The 18,316-nt window shown below is 42.4% G+C and overlaps 1 long non-coding RNA gene across 5 annotated transcripts; it reads left to right on the forward strand.

Annotated features, from left to right (window-relative positions):
* Nucleotides 1-452: 452 nt before the first annotated feature.
* LOC146174406 (uncharacterized) lies at nucleotides 453-18,101 on the forward strand. Of its 5 annotated transcripts, XR_014701694.1 has the most exons (4): nucleotides 453-755; nucleotides 4,458-4,516; nucleotides 4,593-4,608; nucleotides 11,241-11,645. It is a non-coding gene; the product is annotated as an uncharacterized LOC146174406 (long non-coding RNA). The 5 variants fall into 5 exon arrangements; XR_014701695.1 differs by lacking the exons at nucleotides 4,593-4,608; nucleotides 11,241-11,645 and adding an exon at nucleotides 18,019-18,101; XR_014701697.1 differs by lacking the exons at nucleotides 4,593-4,608; nucleotides 11,241-11,645 and adding an exon at nucleotides 11,735-11,854.
* Nucleotides 18,102-18,316: the final 215 nt, after the last annotated feature.

The raw sequence follows: 18,316 nt of genomic DNA on the forward strand, positions 1-18,316 counted from the left end.
GCAAAGACGAGCTTGATTAATTTGCAATTGTTGCAGGGGTTTTGTTTCTAGAAGTCAACAGTTGGACAACTTATTGTTGTTGTTTTTTTTTCACAATAAAAAGCACGCAAGGCAATGAGGCAGTATGGGACTCATGCAGTTATTGATAAGTGAAACTTTATAGGGAAAACGTCGTTTTGGAGCGAACCAGAGATTATGAACACGATAGTTTAACCCCCGTTCTTTCTTTTCTTCTCATAATACGGGGGGGGGGGGGGGGGGGTCTGGCTCCTACCGCTTATTATTTTTTTTATATTCTCTACGCCGTTTTCTTTTTTGCTCCCGGAATTTTACCTTTGCTATAATTGAACTACTTCCATAGTATTCTTCGCAATTATTCCACTACAGCTGCATGGCATATGAGATCCATATAAAATGTCTGTCCCATCGAGAAAACGCGTCCAACTACAGCACTCATTTCTGATGCTGACTTATCATTTACCTCGTCTTTACGTTTTCCTGCTGCAAACTACTTTTATTCTAGAAGTCAAGGAACCAGCTAATCAAGGTTCATTGAAATTTATGCCCGCAAAAATATGCTTTCATTCCATGCCCTGCTGGCCTTCCCCCCTCATTAGTTTTTCTTCTCAGAAGCAAAAGCATATAAACCCTGATTGTGATGATCCCACTGCCAGACAAGTCAACTTTAATTGTCGAAACATTAGCTTGGCTTGCAAACTCAGCCGCTCTTGCTCCGTGTTTTCACACTATAAAAGGTAGAGTATCGCATGGCTTGAACCACATCTCTTGGCTGCACGCTTTGACTGGGATTTAAACTTGAACATGTGCCATATTCCATTCCTCAATGAGATAATTTGTACAAACCACTGTTCAGCTTAGTTTCGATTTCTTTGCAGGTGTTAATTGGTTTGTATCATGGGCTCAATTTGCACAAAATAGCATGATATATCAGAATAGAAGAATATAACCTGCCCTTATACATAGCATTCATTGATTACGAAAAAGCGTTTGACTCTGTTCAAACCTCGGCGGTGATGCAGACATTGCGAAATCAGGGGGTGGACGAGCCGTACGTGAAAGTGCTGAAAGAAAGTAACAAAGTTCCCATAAAGTAAGGTGTTAGGCAAGGAGACACGATCTCCCCAGTATTATTCACAGCTTGCTTAGAGGAAGTATTCAGAGACTTGGAATGGGAGCAGTTAGGGATAATGGTAGATGGAGAATACCTCCGTAATCTGCGAATTGCTGATGACATTGCCTTGCTAAGCAAAGCGGGAGATGAACTGCAAATAAAGATTGATGACCTAGACAGGAAGAGTAGAAAGGTAGGCTTGCAAATCAATATGTAGAAGACTACTGTAATGTTCAACAGCCTCGGGAAGAAACAGCAGTTTACGTTAGGTAGCGAAGCACTGGAAGTAGTAGGCGAATATGTCTACTTAGGACAGGTAGTAACCGCAGATCCGGACCATCAAAAGGAAATAAGACGAAGAATAAAATTTGGGATGAAGCGCATTTGGCAAGCACTCACAGATTATGAATAGCAGCTTACCGGTATCACTCAAGAAAAGTACACAACAGTTGCATCTTACCTGTATTCACCTATGGGGCTGAAACGTGGAGGCTAACCAAGAGGGTTCTACTTAAGTTGAGGACAACCCAGAGGGCTATGGAACGAAAAATAGTAGGGGTAATATTATGGGATAGAAAGCGTGCAGAGTGGGTCAGAGAAATAACTCAGGTTACTGACATTCTACTGGAAATTAAGAAGAAATGGGCATGGGCAGGACATGCAGTGAGAAGAGAGAATAACCGATGGTCGCTTAGGGTACCAAACTGGATTCCGAGGGAAGGAAAGCATAGCAGGGGGTGGCAGAAAGTTATATGGGCAGATGAGGTTAGGAATTTCGCAGGGGTCAAGTGGACGCAGCTAGCACAGAACCGGGGTAATTGGAGAAATATGGGAGAGGCTTTCGCCCTGCAGGAGGTATAGTCAGGCTGATGAAGATGATGATGAGCATGATATCAAGCGCTTTAGCGGCGCACTTCCTTCTTTGTTTTTCACCTTTCCCAAACAGTGGAAGAGAGTATAGTGCACTGAATACAAAATCTGTAATAGATGAAACGTATTTCATGACACTACAATAAGACACTTCCAATAAGGTGGTATAGGACATGACGCTTGAACAACAGGGCTACTGTATTTAATAGTCGGTTCTTCTTCTCGGCTGCGAGTTGGGCGAGCGAAAAAATAAAACAGTCCTGGTAAAAAACCGCTTAGCGGGAAAGATGTATTGGAAAAAGAAGGTACCAGAGAGGTGCAGAGTTACATACTCAGCAGAACACGAGTCTTAGGGATGCACAAAATCCAGGTGTAACCCCTCTTTTCTTAATGGGTGTTTTCTGATTGACAGGCGTGTCACGCTTAATTTATTTGGTAGGCAGCGTGCGGTCCCAAGCAGCTGCCTTAGTAAAAAAATACGGTGCGTTGTGCTTCCCCACAATTTCATTTTGCTAGGCGGGAAGGACAATTGACCAGACCACAAAGTAAGAAGGAAGTGAAGCCCTGAAGTGGTGTTAGCTGTAAGTATTATCAAAGCCGCAATCCGTAACTAGCATAATCTGCAACATTGCAAACAAAATGATAACGTATTGTCTCAGGACGACGAGCATGGATTAGCAAAGAATACAGAATCGATTCGCGGACTAGATTCAAAGTAACAAGGCAGCATGCTAGCGGCTGTCAAAAAAAGACGAAACAAAGATTTGAATGATTCACCTCAGTAAAATGCGAGGGTTATGACATAACTGTTTATGTAACGTATACCACGAGCAGTTTTCTTGGACCCACAATGTTTAGCCTTTACTTTAATGATCTTGTGAATAATGACGATAGCGCTCAATATACCATATGTTTAGATGATGTGAGTATATTCTTTACGACTAAAACGCTAAACAAATTGACATTCAACGCTAAATAAAGCTTCCGCCGTTTACTTACATGGAGGTATTTTTCAGAACAAAATCTAAACCACTCCTTACATTACCCATGCTTAAACTTGGTTCGCAGCCCTTAGAAAATGCTTCATCCTTAAAGTGTCTATGCCAAATGCCTGGCATGTTATGAAAGTTCGTCATGCTTATAATATATAATATAACGCATTATTTCTATAAAGTATTTGCTGTTGTGCTTTGGTGTGGGGCAAAATAACCTTGTTAAATTCAGATAGGTTACATATTACAGATGGCTGTTTCTATAATTACGAACGCCCCGTTTGAAGCTCACGCACGAAGCCTTTTCGCATCATTAAACATTACACCAGTAAATGAAATCTTTAATTTTTTTTTTATTATCGAAACAATATGGAAGCCGCCGAAATAATTATAATACGTTTTACGGTGATCTAGCCAACTTACATCTCAAAATAATTTCTTGCTCGATACGCTAAAAGCGTGAAATGTATGTACCAGTGCTTCTTCAAATTACGACAGTCAGACGCTTCGGTTCATAATCCGAAGCTATCTTATCTCACGTAATGAGAGTTGAAGCATATTGTGCTCATTTGTAATTGCTTTACACTATTTTCAATGATTTGTTCTTTGTTTATCGCGTCTATATTTCCATGTTTTCACAGTTATCACGTTTTTTCTTGCAAAGGGTTTTATTTCCGGTAATGCATATGTAAAAATATTTCTTTTGTTATTGTTTTGTTTTCCTCATTTCCGCCCGTGCACTGTTGCTGCTGCTTTTCCTGTACGTAGGGCGCGTTGAATTGTCAAGCCAGTACAAGGCTTTTTGGATGCATGCCTAACATCCTTATTGATCGTAAACTAAACGTATCTGTGTTTTTATGGTGTGGCAAGTTTTGAAGTTTTTCTTATTCTTTGTCTTCATATTGTATATAGGCAAACGTGCTATTCGATAAAATATTTGACTTCCTGCAATTTACATTAAAAGGAAAAAAAAAATTCAGATTGCACTTTTCATGCTTGTCATGCGCAAAACGCTAAAAGGTTCCTGTGGTTTCACTCCTTAGGAGGATGAATTATTCAGCTTTTCTTGCCTTTCTTTCTAACCACCTTTAGAGCATGTAGACTACACAAAGTGAGAACAGCGACGAATGTAAGATGCTGTGTTAAAGTAGACTCAACAATCGAGCGCGGGCCTTTCAGGGGTCTTGCATTAGCGGCAGCGTAGATACGGCAGTGTCTAGACGTGCTTATTTTCTGCCATTTACACTGAAAATCGCTTCGAGACGGCACTGGCTGCGTAAGCATTTCTATTTATGCGGACGCCTTTGTTGAATATTGGAATATCCACCTTTTTGTAGGCCTCACATGCTATCAACAAAGCCAAGCGGGATTATTTGATACTCTTATTTACACGTTCCTTTTAGAGAACGTCGAATGCGCTATACATACAGTGTTTGAAAAGTGAACGTTTTGCATTTTCGCAGGGGGAAGCTTTCAGAGGGGAGGAACATTGTGCAGAAAACGGAAGAAACAACGCAGGATGGTGAGTATTTCAATATATTTGGTCCCGCTCAGTGCGCGATATGTTTCACCGCGTCCATTTTTCTTTAATCTTTCAGGGCACCGAGACAAAATGTGAGCTCCAATAAATAAAGAACGTGGAAATAAGAAGAACTTAAAATTTAGTGCTGGCAAAGATAAAAGTTTTTTATTGGTGAACTAGAGTCATAAATTTCGTGGAGCGTTCTTTGCCAGATGTTTTCACATCCAGTGAGCACAAGTAGCTTTGCCAGAACATGCAGACCCACGTGGCTATTGCGATTGTCAATTTAGCGAACATATAGCTTCCCAGCAGGTCTAATGCCGCTCAAATAATGTTGGCTACAAGCGAAGTAGACGCTACTTCCGACCGCTCACTTTCCTCTCCTCTCCGTCGGTATCGTATAGGACACTGAGATACTGGGCACAGACTTGGTCGCTGACCAGAAGCAGGTCATAATGACGACATGCTCATAATTACAACTGCCTTAGCAGTTCGCGTGAGTGGTATTGCGCTTCGTGCTCACGCACAGCACGCTATGCAGTTCGAGCCAATGGAGCGAATAGCAATGCATGGGTAGCGAAACAAATAATCACAAATTGCAATACGACAATATGAGCAACACAAAAAGAAAGATCAGTGAGCTCCAACCAGGTCCTCTTCGACCTTTCGAGAGGCAACGTTACCTGCTAGGTATAGACGTCATAACCACCCTTCCCCCACTATTTCTATATTCATCCTCCCCACCTACTCTTTATCCTCAACCCACTGGCGCCTCCAATCTAGAACTCGATGAGCAGTTTAACCCCTGGAAGCTCAAGTCGGAGCTAGAAGAGCTAAAGCAAAAATAAGCCACATCTGACGACCATAATGCCTACCTTCTCATTTAAAACTTAAAAGAGTAGATAAAAAAATATTTTTCGACACCATCTTTGGTACTGAAAAAAATGCGCTCCCTCGAAATTTTGAAACCAGTCGCACTTTAAAACTTCCTCCGAGTATCTTGCCAGTGAATCACAATGAAACAAATGGCGCTTAATCGGCTTGAAGCACATATTAATTCCACTGATTTCTTCCGCCTATGAACGTGCCTCCCGAACGAGCTGCTTCTCGTTAGGATATGTTTTCATCTACACAGATGTAATAACTCTTTTGCCTCTCCTTACAATCAGTCCCTAGTTCCCCTAGATGTGCGACAGGCCATTCGTACGCTTCTCAACGGTATTATATATTAACCATGCTCGCTTCTACCGGTTGCTGCTTGAAGGTGTACGGCTGCGTGTTTCTATTTCAGCAAAGCCGCACGCCCATTTCCGTCTCCACATTTGTTTGCGAACGTTTTCATGTAGCGCCTTGCACTCCAGAGGACACTGTTCAATTACCCAAAATATTTAATTCAACTTCGGTTCAGTTCAGTTCAGTCGTTCAGTCGTGTCCGACTCTTCGTGACCCTAAGGACCATATCACGATACGCTTTCCGGTCTCTCACTATCTTCCTAACATCACATAATTTCATCTGTAGCGCCTCGAGAATGACATCTAACCATCGCGTTCGCTGCCTACCCCTTCTCCGGTAACCCTCAACCTTTCCCAACATCAAATCTTTCTCCAGCGACTCCTCTCTTTTCATCAGATGACCAAAGTAGCTGAGCTTTAACGTTAGAATTTGACCCTCCAATGACCATTCAGGGTTTGTGGTTGGCAATATCGCCTGATTTGATCTTCTGGCTTCCCAAGGAATTCTCAGCAGTCTCCGCCAGCACCACAATTCAAACACGTCAATTCTTCGGCGGTCAGCCTTCTTCCCAGTCCAACTCTCGCATCCATGCATCACAACTGGAAAGCCCATAGCACGAGTTATACGGATCTTGGTTGGCAGTCTAATGTTACTAGGCGGTAAAGGCTAGCCATGGCTCTCTTTCCCAGAAGCAGGCGTCTCCTAATTTTATGGCTGCAGTCTCCTCCCGGGGTAATCTTGGAGCCCAAGAAGAGAAAATCTGTCACAGCTTCCACTTCTTGTCCATTGATGCTCCAGCACTTGATAGGGCAAGACGCCATGATATTTGTCTTTTTAATGTTCAGCTTAAGCCCAAACGTCCCACATTCTTCTCGTACGAGCATCAGAAGTCCCTTGAGTTCAACTTCACTTTCTGCCATTAAAGTGGTATCATCCGCATATCTAAGGTTGTTGATACGTTTCCCAGCAATCTTCACTCCAGCTGAAGACTCGTCCAGACCGGCCTTCCTAATGATGCACTCAGCATATCGGTTAAATAGGCAGGGCGACAGTATTCAACCTTGTCTCACTCCTTTCTCAATCGGAAACCAATCAGTAAGACCATGCCCAGTTCTGACTGTTGCCACTTGCCCTTCATACATGTTTCTGAGGAGACAGATGAGTTGAATTGGAACTCCCATCTCTTGGAGAGCTTGTCACAATCTGCTGTGATCTACGCAGTCAAGCGCTTCCGCATAATCAATAAAGCAGAAGTAGATGGGTTTCTGGAACTGTCTTGCGTTTGCCATGATCCAGCGAAGGTTGGCAATCTGGTCTCTAGTTCCGATGCCCTTGCGAAACCCAGCTTGCACGTCATGAAGCTCCCGATCCACATACTGCTGCAGCCTACCTTGGAGGATTTTCAACATCACCTTGCTAGCATGCGAAATAAGCGCGATGGTGCGGTAGTTGGAACAATATTTGGCACTGCCTTTCTTTGGGATAGGGATGAAAACTGACCTGCTCCAATCCTGTGGCCACTGCAGACTTGTCCATATTTGCTGACATAATGTATACAGAACGTTAACAGCATCGTCATGGCTGAGGGTTTGAAGCAACTCAGCCGGAATGCCATCAATTCCGCTAGTTTTGTTCTTAGCAAGGCTGGCTGAGGCCCATTAAACTTCACTCTTCATGATGCCCGGCTCGAGATCAGTAATCATAACCGTCTTACGTTGGGTTTGTGCATCCGGGTCCTTCTTGTTCTTCTGTGTGTTCCTGCCACCTCTTCTTTGTCTCTGAGACTTCAGTGAGGTCCCTGCCTTGTTTGTCCTTTATCATGCCCATCTTAGCATAGAAGCTTCCTTTGATATCTTTGATTGTCTTATACAGAGCTCTTGTGTTCCTCAATTGGCGGTTGTCCTCAACTGCTTGGCACTGTACGTTCAGGAAGGCATTCTTATTTCTTCATGCTATTTTCTGGAAATCCGCATTGAGAACCTTGTATCTTTCTCTTTCCCCCATAACTTTTGCCATCCTCCTTTCCTCAGCTATTTACAAAGCCTCTTCAGATAACCAGTTTGCTTTCTTGCATTTCTTTTGCTTTGGAACTACCTTAGTAGCAACTTGTATTATGTCACGAACGTCAGTCCACATCTCTTCAGGCTCTCTGTCTTCTAGATCTAATTCTTGAAATCGATTCCTCACTTTCACAGAATATCTTGATGGAATTTGATCCAGATCACACCTGAAAGGCCTTCTAGTTTTCGGCGTTTTTCTCAATCAACGTTTAAATTTGGCAACAAGAAGCTGATGATCGGTACCACAATCGGCCCCAGGCCTTGTTTTTAATGCTTGTATAGCGCTTCTCCATCACTGCCGGCAAAGAATATAATCAATCTGATTCCTGTACAGACAGTCCGGTGAAGTCCATGTGTACAGGCGGTATACGAGTTCACTATTCCGTACTTTTTAGCAGCTATCAGAAATTTACAATTTAAGGAGAAACCTTAGTCTTCGGCACAGCTATGGGTCTTCTGGAAAGATAAAGTACGACTTACAGCAAAATATTGGATACCAAAGCATCGCGCGACGGAAGGCGCCATCTATGGACAGAAAACTCGAAGCAGGGTATACGGGGGTCACACAGGCAGCGCGTTCTCCTTGCATTGCCACATTTCCGTTCCCTTCTGTGCATGTGCACAAGTCTCGCATGTATCAGTGCACAGTCAGCAGTGCGGTTTCATTGAAATACTCTTGCTGGCTTTTACATTTCCGAAATCTAACTCGATAAGTTTCAAATTTCGCAGACAACGTGTAAACTCCGAAGCAGACGGTCGACAAATACCATACACGACTGTATGTAATATTTGCTACGAAAACCCGCGGTCACACTAAATACGTCACGTCATTTGTATGGCATTGTAACCAATAACTTATACAGCTCGCTCGGTCAAATCCGTCAGCATTGTAGTAGTAGTAGTAGTAGTAGTAGTAGTAGTAGTAGTAGTAGTAGTAGAAGCAGTAGTAGTAGTAGCAGTAGTAGCAGTAGTGTTCCGCAGCGTGTGCCGGAAATAATCGGGGGCTCCATAAAATGTTACATCGTTGCAATTTTTGTATCTGTTCAAGTGATTTATGATTGCTGTGTAACAGGCGCTGACGAGTTTGAGAAATCAACGTAATGAATTGATGAAGTAAAGAAATGAAAAATAGAAAATAGAAACTAGGAAGTTACATGGTGTCATAATACTCAGAATGGAAAAACAATCCTTCGTGATGTTATGAGTTTATGTACAAAAACTATTACACTGATAAACAAATAAAAATTTAAAATACAAAGTGTGAAACACCATTTGTGCGTGTGTGCGTGTGTGTGTGTGTGTGTGTGTGTGTGTGTGTGTGTGTGTGTGTGTGTGTGTGTGTGTGTGTGTGTGTGTGTGTGTGTGTGTGTGTGTGTGTGTGTGTGTGTGTGTGTGTATGTGTGTGTGTGTGTGTGTGTGTGTGTGTGCGTGTGTGTGTGTGTGTGTGTGTGTGTGTGTGTGTGTGTGTGTGTGTGTGTGTGTGTGTGTGTGTGTGTGTGTGTGTGTGTGTGTGTGTGTGTGTGTGTGTGTGTGTGTGTGTGTGTGTGTGTGTGTGTGTGTGTGTGTGTGTGTGTGTGTGTGTGTGTGTGTGTGTGTGTGTGTGTGTGTGTGTGTGTGTGTGTGTGTGTGTGTGTGTGTGTGTGTGTGAAGCGCTATTGAGTGATACCATTAACGGTGGAGCTTAATGTTTCTGCAATGTTTAGTTGGTTGGCTTATTTTATGGTGTTTTGCATCCCAAACCGACTCAAGATATGAGAGATGCCATAGTGGAGGGTTAGTGAAATTTGAACCGTCTGGGGTTTTCGCAGTGCATTGACGGCGCAGAGCACTCGGGTGCCTCGCCTTTTGCCTCCAGGAAAAATGAATTCTTTAGAATGTGACTGAATGACTTAATGCCCTATAGGAGCTACGAATCGCAGCACTCAATGGCGCATACTGTGTGCTTCGAAATGAAGAGCATGAAATATTTGTTTTTATATGGCCTCCCTGTAAAGTGATCGTATTCTTTTAGGCATGGAAGTTAATTTTGTTTTAGTGGCAGCGGTGTCTATACACAAAAAAAGCCTCTCACGTCAAGAAGCATGCGTTTTCCAGCCACTGAAATATCCCTCACCGAATTTTTTTGAAGCAGTGGAACGTTCCGGCTCTGGAAAGCTACACTAGATTAGGAGCAGGGCTGGGAAAATGGCTCCGAAGAAGCCATCGTCCAGTATTTTTGTAATCACACATTGTTGTGACTTGAATTCTTCGAGAGCATGAGCTTTACTAGCCGCAACTGGCTGTGCAAACGCAGTGTTGATGGGGCAAAGCCAGGGCATCGCATGCGCACGCAAAAATAACTAGAGCACAAATACGTGATAAACAGTGTTAAAAAAGCTTAAACTTGAATGAACTGTTAGCCTGTTCCCCTCTCATCTTATCCTTTGTAAGAGGCAAGGAGAAGCCAGTGTTTTTCGGGAAAAGTATATTTTATCAATTTTTTTTATGTATTTTTATACAAAGACATTCACTGGGAGAGCGCGCTCGCCTTGGGCCGCTCCCCTAGCTCCTGATCCGAGATTGTACTGAAGGGCTTGTACGCGCGCCAAATACCGGTGCTACCGCCGGCGTCTTGCAAGAGCGGTGGGATGTTGCGAGCTGCAGGTCCACGCTAATGAGAGTTCCCATGGTCAGAACGATGCCAGAGGCAAAACGCACTTGCGCTGGTTCTAATAAAAATATAAATTCTTGAACTACAGAAGCACGGGGCACAATACATTTATCTTCGTAGGTCAATTTTGAACCTATTCACACGCAGTTAAAAGCAGTCAATTAAAAACATGCTCTCCCCACGTAACATATCCCTCTTCTTTCATTTGAATCGCGTGTGAAGAGAGAGGCGGTTGACGCGCGTGGCCACCGCAATCTACCGCAGGCCATTAGGAAGAGTTGTAAACTGAGAAGTGAAATAAAACAACTTGATGCGCTAGTATTCTGCTAGGAATGTGCGTGACAGCACCTTCTTCTAAGAATTTTACTAGTTATAAAGTTCCTTCTTACCATATGTACTCTTCGCACTTCGCATATTGTCAGCGAAACCATTAAACCCGATAACGTTCCCATTAGCTGTCTTTGGCCATTGACAGTTGGTACTTGTATCCTCTACGATGAACATTTAGGAAAGCTTTATTATGCTTTCGTTATGTTAGTTGTTTTTTATGCTTCTTTTATAAAACGCGTTACTACGATTACAGTAAAAATTCGGTCATGCTGCAATTTCAGCGGCATAGGGCTCTTCATTTTGACTGCACATAAGGGTAGTCACTGTCGTCATGTACTCATGTAAAAACACCTCGTTTTCATACTTGCATTTCTGGGACTGATGCTTGTTTAAATAAAGTATGTAATTCATCCCGAATTTGGTTTTTTGCCTCTTGGCGCGCTTTCGCAGGCACGCTGCGCATCAATGCTCACTCTGCTACTTTTTATCAACCATTGTGAACTTCTACAAGAGCAAAACCGATACTCGAAAGCGATGGATGTTCAACAAAATATGCGGAAACACTAGGAGAGAACAGCATGAGACCAAACATATAAAAAAATTGAGAAGCAAGTAGCAACAGTGGTACAAGTATAGCAGGCGTTTCCAACGTGCACACGGCCATAATAAAGTGGATTAGCTTGTTGCCGCAAGATTTTCTAGTGCAATGTTGAAGCCACCATCAAAGCATTTCATTTGCTTGTAAAATCGGAGGTTTTGAACTGTCGTACTTATGGTGATCTGTTTCAGCGCGAATAATAGCGAAATATAGCATTTTCATTCATTAAATATTTTGTTCTAGTCTTAGCTTGGTACGAATGCAATTTAGCAAGCCGAGTGATTACCGCCAAACAAAACGGGAGCCTGTAGCGCTGCCAAGTGATTTTTTCCCTTTCCTTCTGCAGAAACGTGACCCCTGGTCTCGCTATAAGCGCCCGCCACGCTTCTCTCCAGTAGGCTCATCGGCGCGCTGCCAGAGGAAGCGCGGCGCTGGCGTTGCGCGCCGAAATTTGAGCTTGAGTTCCCTATAGGTGTATTCCACAGGAAGCTAAATCTTCCTACGCTTAAAACATTGGAATGCCTCCCGCATCTCTTACTCGATCATCTATGAGATACCCTGCTCTTTGGAGCAGCCCTGAGCAAGCTATATATGCAGTCTCTATTTTCACACAGCAAGCCTTTATCATCCACCTGAATACACGAAATACAAATCATTGCCGAAACCAGCTATCAACGTGAACACAACAGTTAAGCAACTCTTACATTGTGGGCCACCCCAATGCTCGCAAATTGTCTTGCCCCATCATTAGAGTCCACAACCACAAGCCGACTAAGAACAATGTTTCAGCAAAATTTAAAGTTTTTAGTTTGCTAACACGTTCAGTTTGCCGCATTTTCATAACACCGGGCTACGCGAGGGTCGTCAGACAGATAGTCCGCTCATTAACTCTTTACAAAATTATTCACCCTCTTTAATACCTTACCCTAACCGGTCAGTAAGTGAATAAGATGAATCTTGATCATTTTATATTGTACAAGGCCGCAATTAACTTTCCCATACATACGTCCACTGAACGCCTTTAATCTATGGGGCTGTTCAGGCCCCCAGGAGACCTTATAAGCAGCCTCTAGAGCGATAAATGGGGTGTAGTACAAGAACAAAACGTGCACTCTGGATAGTTCCACAAGTTGTACTCAGACTTATCGATCCCCTTCTCATTACCCCTCCGCCGCTGCTCTAACATAACCTAAATATCGCCGAAGTTTCAAATTGCGTAGGAGCCGATACTAAGCAAGAAAGATGTTATGCAAGCGCTAGTGGTCACTTCGATACCACAGGTTCCTCGATCGCTTACACAAAAACACCACGAAGAAACATTGGAGCAGCTACTTACTCAGAGCGGCACAGAGATAAGGACGCATCCACGTTTTCCTTATTCTGACCATCCTACTATACCCTCTCTATCTAGACACAATAAGAATATTCTCAGCTATTCAATTTCACTCTCTAGCAGCGTCAACCTTCAAGATGTATCATATGCATATAGTCAGTGCAAGCTGTGGGCGTCATTTTATGGGTCGTATTGTTGTAAATCTACAGGAAGCTTTACACGCAGCTCTTACCGAAAATGTCTCCACATTATCAGAGTGAGGTGGATTCTTGGCCACTATGGAAGAGGCAGTGAGGTATTGCAACGTACTTCAACAAGGTGGCCATGCAGGCTAGTTGGTTTGAATAAAGCATAATGCAACCAGCAAACAAAACGGAACAGCGCTGTCCTGTGCACTCTTTCTTCTTGTGTTCCGTTTTGTTCGCTGGTTTCGTTGCCTTATCCGCGCACGTAGTCGCTACTCTTGAGTGCAAAAAATAAAAAGAAACCGATCTTAACTATGACAACATTAAGAAAACTCTTCGTACACTTCATCGTCCTCATAAATGTCTCACTGAAATGCAAATCCGCATCCGTGCATGCATATACCTACATAGGATTCTCACTGCTGCAAAATATTTTCTTTTGCAGTATGAGACATTCCCTCGTGTGCCGCAATTGCCCTCAACTCGTTGCTATTTTAGAACTTTGACTTTACATGCCATATATCATGTATTTCTCATCTTCAAAACCAAGCGCTTCGAATTATATCATTCAACCCATACACAGCCGCTGCTTCACGCCTTTACTCTGACCTACACACCCTTCCCTTGAAATGATTCCTTGTTCTTAGGTTAGGTCTCCTTTTTACCGCGCTCGCATTGATAATTGCCAACTTCTCTGTTTCTCTGAATCTTTCCTCGCTAATAATAATAACACTCGATTCTCTGAACAAAGTAATATGCTACTACCAAAAGTAAACACAAATTACGGAAAACAAACTACTTTTTTCTCCGCCATAAAAACTTCGAATTCATTACCGCTAGCAGTTAAATCAGCCCGTTCACAACCCGCTTTCTACACTCTACTAAAAAAAACATCTCTTATCAAACAATTCAGCTTCATACCTTACCTAAGGATACCTTAATCGCATTTTCTGTTCCCCACTCCGACAGCAAACGGTCAAAGTGTTTGTCATTGTGAACATTCTTATCTGTCTCCGCTTCCGTTCTTATTATCTTTGCATCCATCCATTGCCCATTCTATGTCTAATATTTTTTTGTTTTTCATAATGTTCTTGCGCTTTGCCTGATGTATGCCTTTGTTTGCTTTCTTTTCTTTTTCTTTTTTCTTGTTTAAAAACTTACGCCCGCTTACTATTGTGTAACTTATTCATTGCCGAAATTTTAATAGGTGTCAATTTGATTATATCTTTTTCTTGATCCTCTGCCACACTTGTGTATTTATACTCATGTATTCCTGATGGCAGGTCCCCCAGACTGTTATTTAATGTAGTGTTTCCTCATATTACGTTTGGCAAGACTGCTCACTAGGGTATCTCATTCTATTTACGACGGCTATATTAGAATAATCCTTCCAAGACCCAGGTCATCTCACTAAGCCACGTTACACCTAGCGTATGCAAGCATGTTGATGTGACTTGGTCAGAGTGGCCTTTTATTTGTGGGGTGGTGGCCTATGCTGTCGCTTCATGCCCTTAAAAGCGGAGCGCACGTACTCTTTAAAATTCTTTTGGATTTAAAAAAAATAAATAAAACTTAACCTAGGTATAACGAAGTCAAACTTTTTTGGGGGGCTAGTTGATTGTTAAGTGAAACGGCTGGAAGTAAAGGTGAATATCAGATTTTGTTGAAACGTAACGCAGATAAATTTTACGTTTACTTCGAAAGGCACTAAAATAGGATGCTCTCATGGGTTAGTTGGCAGATTTGAAACGTAGAAGTAAAACTGCGCGATAAAGACGGAACAGAAAGACACGGACAACCACAACCAATGGGAAGACTTCCAACTAAATTATTTATGAAACAGGTGCCTTATGAAGTCTCTCCGCATAACAAGAAAGGCACTGTCTCGGAAAGCATTCGATGTAATTGTGACACCTCTTTACAGCAGAACCGCAGTGGCTGTGCAACCGCAAAATACCCTTCTAGATAATCTCTTGCGGGATAGTGACATCGACAGCGAATTGACGCCGTTGTATGTCACCACTTTTGGAAATCAGGAAGGCTTTTATGACCTCCCTTTCAGTTTTGTCTCGTGCTTTAGAGGGAGGAGTGGTTTTAAGGCGAAAGCTTGTAATGGCTCATCACTCACCAGCGTGTCCGTCCATGCATGCATCCACGAGATGTGTCTCACTTCTTCGCGAAATTGCGCTGGATACAGTGACATTGTGATTTCATCACCTGGTAACGTCATCAGCCATGACCGGCCACGTATAAAATTTATAAGCACTTCAGAATCAGCCTTGGAGTAATTCAAAAGCGCGGATGCTACTGCTGGTTTCTTGTGGTTGCTTCTAGTTGCTTAATTCACTTCTTGTTTACCCATTTTTGTCTTTGGTACTTTCAAATTGCGTGCCAATTCCTTCCTATCCCTTTTTCGGCTATATTTTCGGTTGCGTGACGTCACATCCTTGAAGTCACCGTCATTGACAGCCTAAATTAACTACTTAACTCTGTGGTACTTTAAAACTACGCGCCAGTCCTTTTCTATGCCTTTTTTTGGCTTGACCTTAGGTTACTTGTCACATCTTTGATGTCATCCTAATTGACTGATTTAATTAACTATTTCAGTATTTGATACATTCTCATCTGGCACCAAGCCATTTGATAATGGGATCATTTTCGTCTTTACTTACTCATACTTTTGCCTCTAAATAATTATTTAATTGATCTATTGACCTAATTTGTTTCTGCGCACAGCACTACATCAACCTCTATCGATTGCACCACTCATTAACCTCTACGACTTCTCAATTGTTCACAACTGCTCGGACACAATTTTGCAAACTGCGCGCCAATCCCTTTCAATGGTCTTTTTCGACTCTACCTCCGGTTGCGTGACGTCACATACTTGGCGTCCCCCTAATTGACTGCCTTAATTAAAACTGTAGTCTTTGGGACTTTGAAATTGTGCGCCAATTTCTTCCTATGCCTTTTGTTGCCTGGACTTCAGGTTGCGTGACGTCCCATCCTTGACATCACCTTAATTGACTGATTCAATTAAATATTTTAGTGTATGATACATTCAAATGTGGCGCCAAGCCATTCGCTAATGTGACCATTTCCACCTTTACTGTATCACTTTTTGCCTCTAAATAAGTACATAATTAACCCATTTGCCTAATTATTTTTAGCTCACATTACGTCACCCTTTATCGATTGACACCACTCATTAACTTCTACCACTTCTCAATTACTCACAACTGCTGCGGACAACGTTTACATTTTTGCCAGTAATTATTGCCTTATTAACTCACTGGCCTAATGATGTTTTCCGCCGCAGCATTACGTCAGCCTCTATCGATTGATACCGCTGATCAACCTCTACCATTTTTCAATTACTCGAAACTGCTGCAGACCCGGCTTTGCGGACGCGGTTTTCGGACATGGTCTGCGGACAGAAATCTGTAAAAATAGCGAACTAACGCTTCCGCGTTAATAATTGGGATTGAAGTTATCATGATGTCCCACTCGATCGTGTCCGATGACATCAAAAGGCGATTCACAAATGCAGAGCTGACCCCACCGGGCGTCCGATCCGGGAGGCCGTGCTACGCCTTTCATTTGGCGGTCTTTCAACTCCGCGCCACATATCATATACAGGAGCAAGTAAAGTAGCGCAGAAACTAGCGGAGTTTCAAACAAAAGGTTTCGCCTTATCGCAATTTTGTGGTCCATAGTGCCTCCTAGTAATTTTGTCCAGATAAACAACGCACACGCAGTTTCTTCAAGGCAGTGGTAAATTGGTACCTGTACCGGTGCGCATATACCTATTGTTTTCAAGAGAATGTACATTGAAGCGCCGGCTGGTTTGCACAATGTATACACGGCAGCAATATAAAGGTATCTAACAGGCAACCTCGGATGCCCACCAGGTGAACTTTGGCTGATGGTTTATTCTACCCGTGCTCAGCTGCATTTTAGTTTCTTCCTTTTCTGAAAGCAAGGACAAATGTTTTTGAGATTTACAGGTGCCAAACAAAACAACACGTATCCCATGTCTGCATGCCACCTTCTTGACATTACGAGAAAGGCAGTGATATATGGCATTACAAATATAGCTTTTCGGTTCACACACCGTACTTTCAGCGTTTTTCAGGTCCTGAAGATGGCCTTCACATGAGCTAAAAATGAAGTGCTGCGCAGCCCGTGGATTCGAGTCACTTGACTTGATTCTGGAAACATAATGACACCGAATAAAAGCTCGAATTCTGAAGGGTGGATAGACAACTGTTCATGCTAATGAAGGGTTTTACTAGCTTAGAAATATCACTTTTATAGGACAAAATGGTTGATTTGGTTTGTAGGGTTTAACATTCCAAAGCGATACAGCTTCTGTTAGCTTTAAGACTACATGCACACCAAGCATGGGCCTCGAAGAAAATTCAAGTTACACTCATGAATTGGCAAGGAACAAGATGAGCTAATTTCTTGACATTGGTTCCGAGCACACGCACGTGAACGAGGATCCACCAGCGCGTCATGCATTGAAAGATATAGCCAAAGATTCCTCCTCATTTTGAGCATTAGAGAGTTAAACGTTTTATTTTGTTCACGTCTTCTGGACATCAAGACCAAACATCACCTTATCATCAGCATGAAAGCCATGGTGTTAAGGAATTATAAGTTATAGTATTTTTGTGCCCTTCACTCAAAACTCATTAGGATGCAAAATATCTGATTCCCTAATAAGTGGTCGTATGTAGCCAGTTTAGCTTTCCGCAAACAGTTTCTTAGAAGTACAGCAGTAGGGAGTAAATAAAAGGATTCAATTTTGGTGTATGTGTAAAAGTTTCATGATAGCAGTATTTTGTTTTGAGGCAATTATTTTCGTCAAACATTGTCACTTTCATGCCTGTTATCTTTGCGCACGCGCTCATATTTGCTAGTTTGATGCAACATCTAAGAATAAATATTCATATATAATTTTTTCCGGCAGATGTTCGTAAAATGTGGAGACCACTAATGCATGGGATAGTTGGTGGCGGATTGTAGACTTTTCTTAATAAATTTCGGTCGTTTTAAAGTAGCACAATTGCATAAAACGTTGAATATATCTTCTTGCAAATATTGCAGGCATTCGTGGTGCAGTTTGCCGCTGTCCTCTTTCTTTGTGGCATTCTTGTAAACTCAAGTGAAGACGTGAGAGTGAACTCGGGTACGTATGTTTTCTCGTAATATGAAAAAGTTACACAGAAGTCTGTTTCAACCCTACCCATGCAACTGCCACGTTCAAGTAATTAACGCGCAGTAAAAACACAAAAACTAATGCTTTTGTTTACTTCTCATGCATGCTACAAGTAAAACAACGACACAAGCACCTAAAAATTAATCCCCCTTCAAGGTGGTCTTTTGTACTCTCAATTGAAGTCGG

Source organism: Amblyomma maculatum, chromosome 11, assembly GCF_055883805.1.
Source record: "Amblyomma maculatum isolate TAMU_Amacu chromosome 11, ASM5588380v1, whole genome shotgun sequence".
Classification (NCBI taxonomy): domain Eukaryota; kingdom Metazoa; phylum Arthropoda; class Arachnida; order Ixodida; family Ixodidae; genus Amblyomma; species Amblyomma maculatum.